This window comes from Wasmannia auropunctata, unplaced genomic scaffold (genome assembly GCF_000956235.1).
Source record: "Wasmannia auropunctata unplaced genomic scaffold, wasmannia.A_1.0 LD336053.1, whole genome shotgun sequence".
In the NCBI taxonomy this organism is placed as follows: Eukaryota; Metazoa; Arthropoda; class Insecta; order Hymenoptera; family Formicidae; genus Wasmannia; species Wasmannia auropunctata.
In genome coordinates, this window is record NW_012026837.1 from 674,388 (window position 1) to 681,222 (window position 6,835).

At 31.0% G+C, this 6,835-nt stretch overlaps 1 protein-coding gene across 2 annotated transcripts in view; it reads right to left on the reverse strand.

Moving 5' to 3' along the window:
• Positions 1-6,835, reverse strand: part of LOC105450934 (papilin) — a 33,186-nt gene that overhangs the window by 24,118 nt on the left and 2,233 nt on the right. For both annotated transcript variants that reach the window (XM_011691066.1, XM_011691062.1), the window contains exons 2-3: positions 4,299-4,486; positions 1,310-1,370 (exon numbers count right to left, since the gene is read on the reverse strand). The gene's annotated coding sequence lies outside the window, so the exon portion shown is untranslated. The remainder of the gene's footprint in view (positions 1-1,309; positions 1,371-4,298; positions 4,487-6,835) is intronic.

The following is a 6,835-nucleotide window of genomic DNA, read 5'->3' on the forward strand; positions in this document are numbered from 1 at the left end:
TATAAATGTTATTGGAAGACGTATGGGATTTAATACGCAGCGCGCGCGAAGCGCGCGCCTGTTATGTACTAGTAATTATATAAAATATATTTTGAAAGAAGCTTTTTAATAATTACAAAATTCTTAATATGTATCAATTATTTTATATTACGTTTAATAAATTTCAAAATATTTTAAATGTAAAATTCCAATTACGTTTGAATCCCATCGTCGATAACAATCTGTCTAGATATAAGATATAAGTAATAAATATCTTGTCATGTCAATTTCAGAAGATTTACGTAATATTTTCTTAATTTGGTCTCGTAATTGCGTAGTAGTAACATATTATATTTCTCTATTATTAGAGGTAATTTTTATAATAATAAATTTTTCAAAATAATTCTTTTTATTTTCTGCTCGTTTTCTGCCTATTTAATACTTCAATGAGTTGATAATAAAAATTTATGAAAAAAAGGCGAAGCACTATCCAATTCTAATTGATAATATTTTTTAATCATTAATTAATCATAATTAGCCACAAAAAACATCAAGAACATGTGACTATGTAAATTTTTTAAAATTTGCAGGGTTTATGAAATCACATTTTTTTATTCCACGTTTAAACTCAAATTAGCGCGCACGCGCGCGCGCGTGCGCGTGCGCGTGCGTGTGCGTGTGTGTGTGTGTACAAATTAATAATATTAGAATTGGCTAAGAGGATCCAATTAAATAACGATATAAATTGTATGACTAAAAATTGATGCATCATTTGTTGATCCATATCTGAAAGGATAAAAGCAGGCGAAGTGTGTATGTCGCGCCGAAAAAACGTGATAGAATTGAAGGAATCGAGTTATTATTCTCCGAGGGATTAACAATGATATTTACATTAATTGTAATTTTCTGTATCGATGAATCGTCATCGTACTTTAATGATTACATTACGTTGTGTGACATAATGACAAAGAACTGTAAGAATCGTGCGTGTGAATAAAGAAAAAAGCAAAAATACATATAAATTTCGATTCATTGATTTGTAGATAAAAGTAATTGAAACGCGCGTTATGCGTTTGCCTCAAAGACCTCTTGATAGATTGTTCAGCTAGTGGATCTATTAAAACATATCGCATAAATCATTCGTTGTTACAAGGCAATTCATCAAGTCTCTGATTGTATTCGACTCACATAGCTCAGAGTATTTCCACTATGGAATCTTTTTGCAATTTCAGATCGGTATTGTCACGTCACGCAACATCACTTCACTCACATCCAGCGAGTGAATTTATCATGAATAAAATATATATTAGTTGTTATTTTCCGTACTCACTTGAATGTTGCATGAAAAAAACCTTCTGAACGAACCAGTACACTTGTCATGACCACTGTCACTGCAACATTATAAAATAAATATATTACTTGTTAGTAATGAATGACAGAATTTGGAGTTAAAGTATTTTCTCATGTTTATATTTCCTTATGATAAATATTATCGTTACACGAACATTCTTCTTATTGTAAATACCTAATTCTGTAGTGATTGATTAAATTTAATCGAATTGCTCGTCCAGTTATACTGCTCAAATATACATACATATAATATTTATTTATTCGTTTATATTCGCACTGATCATAATTATAGCATTGTGTATATAAATCGATATCATTATTAATATATAAAGGTTAAACAATCAAGTTTATTTAATAATTGTAATAACTATCCGAAGGATGAAATACACGTGTAATGCGTAATAAAAGGGACAACACCAGTATACTTAATAATATTGCAAGATACATTCTTTAACATAATTACTATTTATAACGACTCTCTAACGTATTTTACATCTAAATTTTGTAAACTACATTTAAATTTTGATTATGTGCTCTGAATTTCCATTCTTATCACAATCGATAAAAAGTGACTTATGATAATAAATTCTCTATTACATGGAAGATTACCCCTTTAATTAAAAAGTTTTAGTCAAAAAGTTTCGTTTTATGAAAAAATAAAATAAAATATGAACAATCTTTCTACCTCTCCCAATTAAAAAACAAATAACTATAAAATTTTTACAAAAGAAAATGGAAAATGATCAATAATGGCTTGTAATATTCTACGCAAGTGTGAAGTTTCCTGAGAATAAAATCAAAAGATTACAGCTTCAATAAATTTTCGAAGTAGCCAGATAAGGCGCTGTTTATTTATTTCGCACGAAGCCCAACATTAAAAAATTTAATTTCTTAAGATAGATATCTCTTTTTGCTCGATAAAAGCAGAACGAGATTCTATACACAATTGCGATTTACTGCAGTATTACATGTAGTGTTTTATTAATAGGTTTATATATGTATATGTGACTACATTGTATACATTTCGGAATTTTATAATTTACTCTTGGCACATAAGAGTAATGAATTTACGAAAGCCTACTTTTAAATCAAATCATTTTTAATATGTATATATACAAAATACTGACAATTGAAAAACTTACTGCAACAATGGGCTAATCCAAAACGAAGCCAAATATGTGATATTGGTAGAAATGGATGTATTTTATTCTTCCTATTACTTAAACTCTAGAGTTTATTTTCTCCGTTTTTACAAAATGTAGGTTAACCCTCACTGTTGCAGCAAGTCCATCAATTAAAAGAAAATGAGAATGATATAAAAATAACATTTTCTCCATTGATTTATAATTAATTCGCAATTTCTAATCGATCGAAAGTATTGATTCTAGAAACGGATAACACATACCACGATTATCGTGAAAATAATGGGTTTTTTTCATGATTAAATCGTAGTAGATACATTTAGATGACCTATGTGACACGATACATTCAATATGAGAACCGTGATGCAATGCATGCATTACGCGTGCTTTCACATTACCTAGCTTTCTAAAATTCTGTACTGTATCATTAGTGATGAGTCTCATTTAGCACTAGCACAATGTCGATCATTGATCAGTCACTTTCTCGATTTTCTACTTTACGTAATCATAGCGCGTTAAAACCAACTTTAATTGCACTTCGTTTTTGCGATGAAAATGGTAAGAATTTCCCGGAGATAGCATGACGTCGCGTCGGGAGGCGTGTAAGTGCCTACGATTAATCTTCCCTTAGTTTAGAGATAAGAAGGATTTACGGCGGATCTGTTACGTTGGTGTGTGCTAGGAGAAAAGTTTTGTTGATTTATCCCAAATTTAATCGCGGCTGACATACAACGCACTGTAAAAAAAATTTAGTTGACGTTTTCGTGTACATTGTATTTAATTTTTATCGCAATTTGTCATTTTATTTAAATAAAATTCGTGAACTTTCTAACGTGAAAGAGGGAGAGGAAGAGGGAGAGAGAGAGGGAGAGAGAAAGAGAAAGAGAGAGAGAGAGAGAGGGAGGGAGGGAGAGAGAGAGAGAAAATGCGTGTACACATCGGCTTTTTAAATACTATATAGTGAAATGTATATCAATAATATTGTATTAAAATAATATTAATATTTATTAAAGAAATATTGTTTTTTATTTTTTTTTTCAATAGAAATCTTCTCACATTATTTTATTTATTTATTATAGCAATTTGAAAAAATCTGTAAATTATATAAAATATATTATGCAAAAAAAATTTATTAATGTTTTGATATAAACGGTTTCTACAATTTGCTGCTTATACAATGTTATATCGAGCATCTGTTGTAGAGATTTGATCAAATTCTTTGCAAGTTGTACCCGTTTATAATCCAATCTCAATCCGATTGAGCTTATTGAAAATTATAAGTATAGCGAAAAATTAAACGAAACGAAATGGATTCTTCTTTCGGATAAATTCTCAATGAAGAACACAGTTTAAAGTAGCCTTGTAAATTTTGTCATACGCTTTATAAATTTAAGTGAGCGCAATTACGAAATGAGCACAGCAATTATTATATATTGTTAATAATTTTTTTTATAGTATACTTATACTACATACATATTAGAGTTGTGAAAGAATTTATACTTGCTTAAAATTTCCTTCATTACGCGGAGAATTTCTCACCAGGAAATGTCAAGAATGATAAAAAATTAACAGTTTGCGATATCTCATTTTTACATGAAATTTATTAGTATTTATTTCCAATTTAGACGATAATTTTACGAGATAGATTTATTGAGATGTTTGTTTTTCTTGTATGTACATACATGTCAAATTCATCTCCAACAAATATCATTTTAACATTATTCTCAATATTATATGTCAGGACGTACGTGCGACATTCTAATGCGAATTGCAGAGTAGTAGCAGATAGACAATAAATGTAAAAGTTCGCAAAATATAGTAACTCACTCTATGTCGAGACATTGTCTGGTTTGATGAGCAACTCCGCCACCGCAGGAACGCGAACAGGAACTGGGTGTCGACCATGGTCCCCAATTGCCTCTCTCAGGCTCATCCGTGTCCTGTACAAAGCTGCTGGGCAGATAACTTTCACCGTGTTGTCGGCGATGCCTTCCGTGCCTCAATTTTATATGATACTGTAACAAGATCAAGAGAAATACATTTGTTAGATTATACTCTTCTTACATTAGGCTCTCCATGCCCCTCCACATCGTGCATCGAGAGTCTACAGGTATCACGAGGTCGCAGCTGGGGTCGCGGCGAAAAAGATGTGGCCTGCCGTAAGAACGTAAGTGCGAGGGAAAACATTTCGCGTTAAGTGTCCCTTTGTGCATTTGCATGCAGCCTCTGAACAATCATCCGCGCGACGTACAATTGAGTGAGTAATAATGATATTTATGGCAGTTGCGCCGCATGGGACACTTTAATCCTTCAAAATGGAAATAGCTCACGCATATGTGTAAAAAATGGTGGTGGTGGGTGGTGGTGGTGGGTTGTGGTGATGGGTGATGGTGGTGTGATGGTTGGTAAAAAAAAAATTTTTTTTTTTAATCACATGATACAATAAATTAAAAAAAAATTTTTTACTTTGAAAATCACATGATATAAAAAATGGTTGTGGTGGGTAGTTGCGGTGGGTGGTGATAGTGGGTGGTGGTGGTGGATGGTGGTGGTGGGTGGTGGTTTTGGGTGGTGGTAATGGGTGATGGTGGGTCAAAAAAAATTTTTATTTAAAAAATCAAATCAAAGAAAAATATAAAAAAAATTTGTTTTAAAAATCAGATACAAAAAATTAAAAAAAAATTATTATTTTAAAAATTAAATGCCATGTTATTGAATCTTCTTTTCCCCAATGTTTAAAAATTCATATCTTTCAGAAAAATAAAAATATCGACTTCTTTCTGATGGGCTTATCTTAAAGATGAATTATGTGGCTATTTTCTAAAAAATCGTGATTTTATTTAAAAAATGGCCGATTAAAACGTCATTTTATTGAAAATTGTTAAAATTTGTTTAATTAAAATGTAAATTGGTATAAATGTTATTGGAAGATGTATGAGATTCAATACGCAGCGCGCGCGAAGCGCGCGCCTGTTATGTACTAGTTACATTAAATTTTATTTTAAGCAATACATATTATGTCGACCGTAAACCATCGGATTTAAAAATCGCTTACTGAAACCGAGATGCAGCAGTCGTATATGAAATTTGATGATCGTAGAATGTTCTGTAAGATTGCGTAGTGAAGAGTTAATTAAATGGTTCGGAGAAATGGGCCTCTCTCTCCCAATGCGAAAGGTCAGTCGATGAACCATGAACATGAACGCCAAACTCAACACGCCTCCTTTTTAATAATTGTCATATATATTGTTGTTGTCTGATCTCATGTCTGACACAATAATGATAGGTCTATTATAAATGGTAATTTTTCTGCAAGTTCTTTGATTCAGTAATTCAATCATCTATCATAGTTGTTTTTCTAATGAATTATTACAAAGAGCGAGAAGGAAAGTAAGAGAGAAACGATAAGTAACTGTCATGATTGTGAAAATTATATATGTATATATATGTATATATCTTTTTAAATAAGTCTACAAAATTATAATTATTAATTATTTTATTATTTAGAAAGAAGAAACTAATATATTATAAATACAATACATTAATTAGGTATCACGCCATTATAATATAACTGATGAAATAGTCAAATACCATCTAACATTTATATAATTTTTATTAGATAATTATGGCTGTGTTTCGATATATACTGTCAATACTCAAAATCTATAGTTCGCGTTACGTATAATATAGATTTTCAGTACTGGCAGTATATATCGGAACAGGGCCTATGTAAATATGTTTAATTGATGAATACCGATATAAATTATGTGTATAACAAGATCTCTCACAAATATATAAATATATTTTAACGATGTAAATGTCATGACATATCATTATGATACGTCGTGTTGATAAAATTGGCGGTTTCGTTTCCTTTGCATTTAATAGTAATAACTACTTAACTTAGATTAGCCACGCAGTCTAGCCGGGATTGTACTGGATGATAGTAAAAAGCTATGAGTCATGACTATAAGTTTTTCTCTTTCTCTTCGTGCAGCGTTTAATAACCTTATTGCTGATGTTCGCGAATGTCTCCATTATTTGATATGAGGCAGCACTTTCGCGCGCATATTTATTTTATATATTTAAAAACATATAAATCCCCGCAGATTTATCATTTCAAATTTTCCTCTTTCAATTTTAAACTAAATTTAAAAAATGCAATATTCTGCGATAGACACGCGAAGAATAATTTTCGTAATTGCAACTGTCCAACAGTGCAATCCATTTATCGATATTTCAATCAATTTATTTGATTTTACTTACATACTGCATACAGTATTGCATTCGCAGATTCACAAGATAAATAAAAGAAAATATTGCTTTCTCTTTTTCTTTTTCCTCTCTCTCTCTCTCTCTCTCTC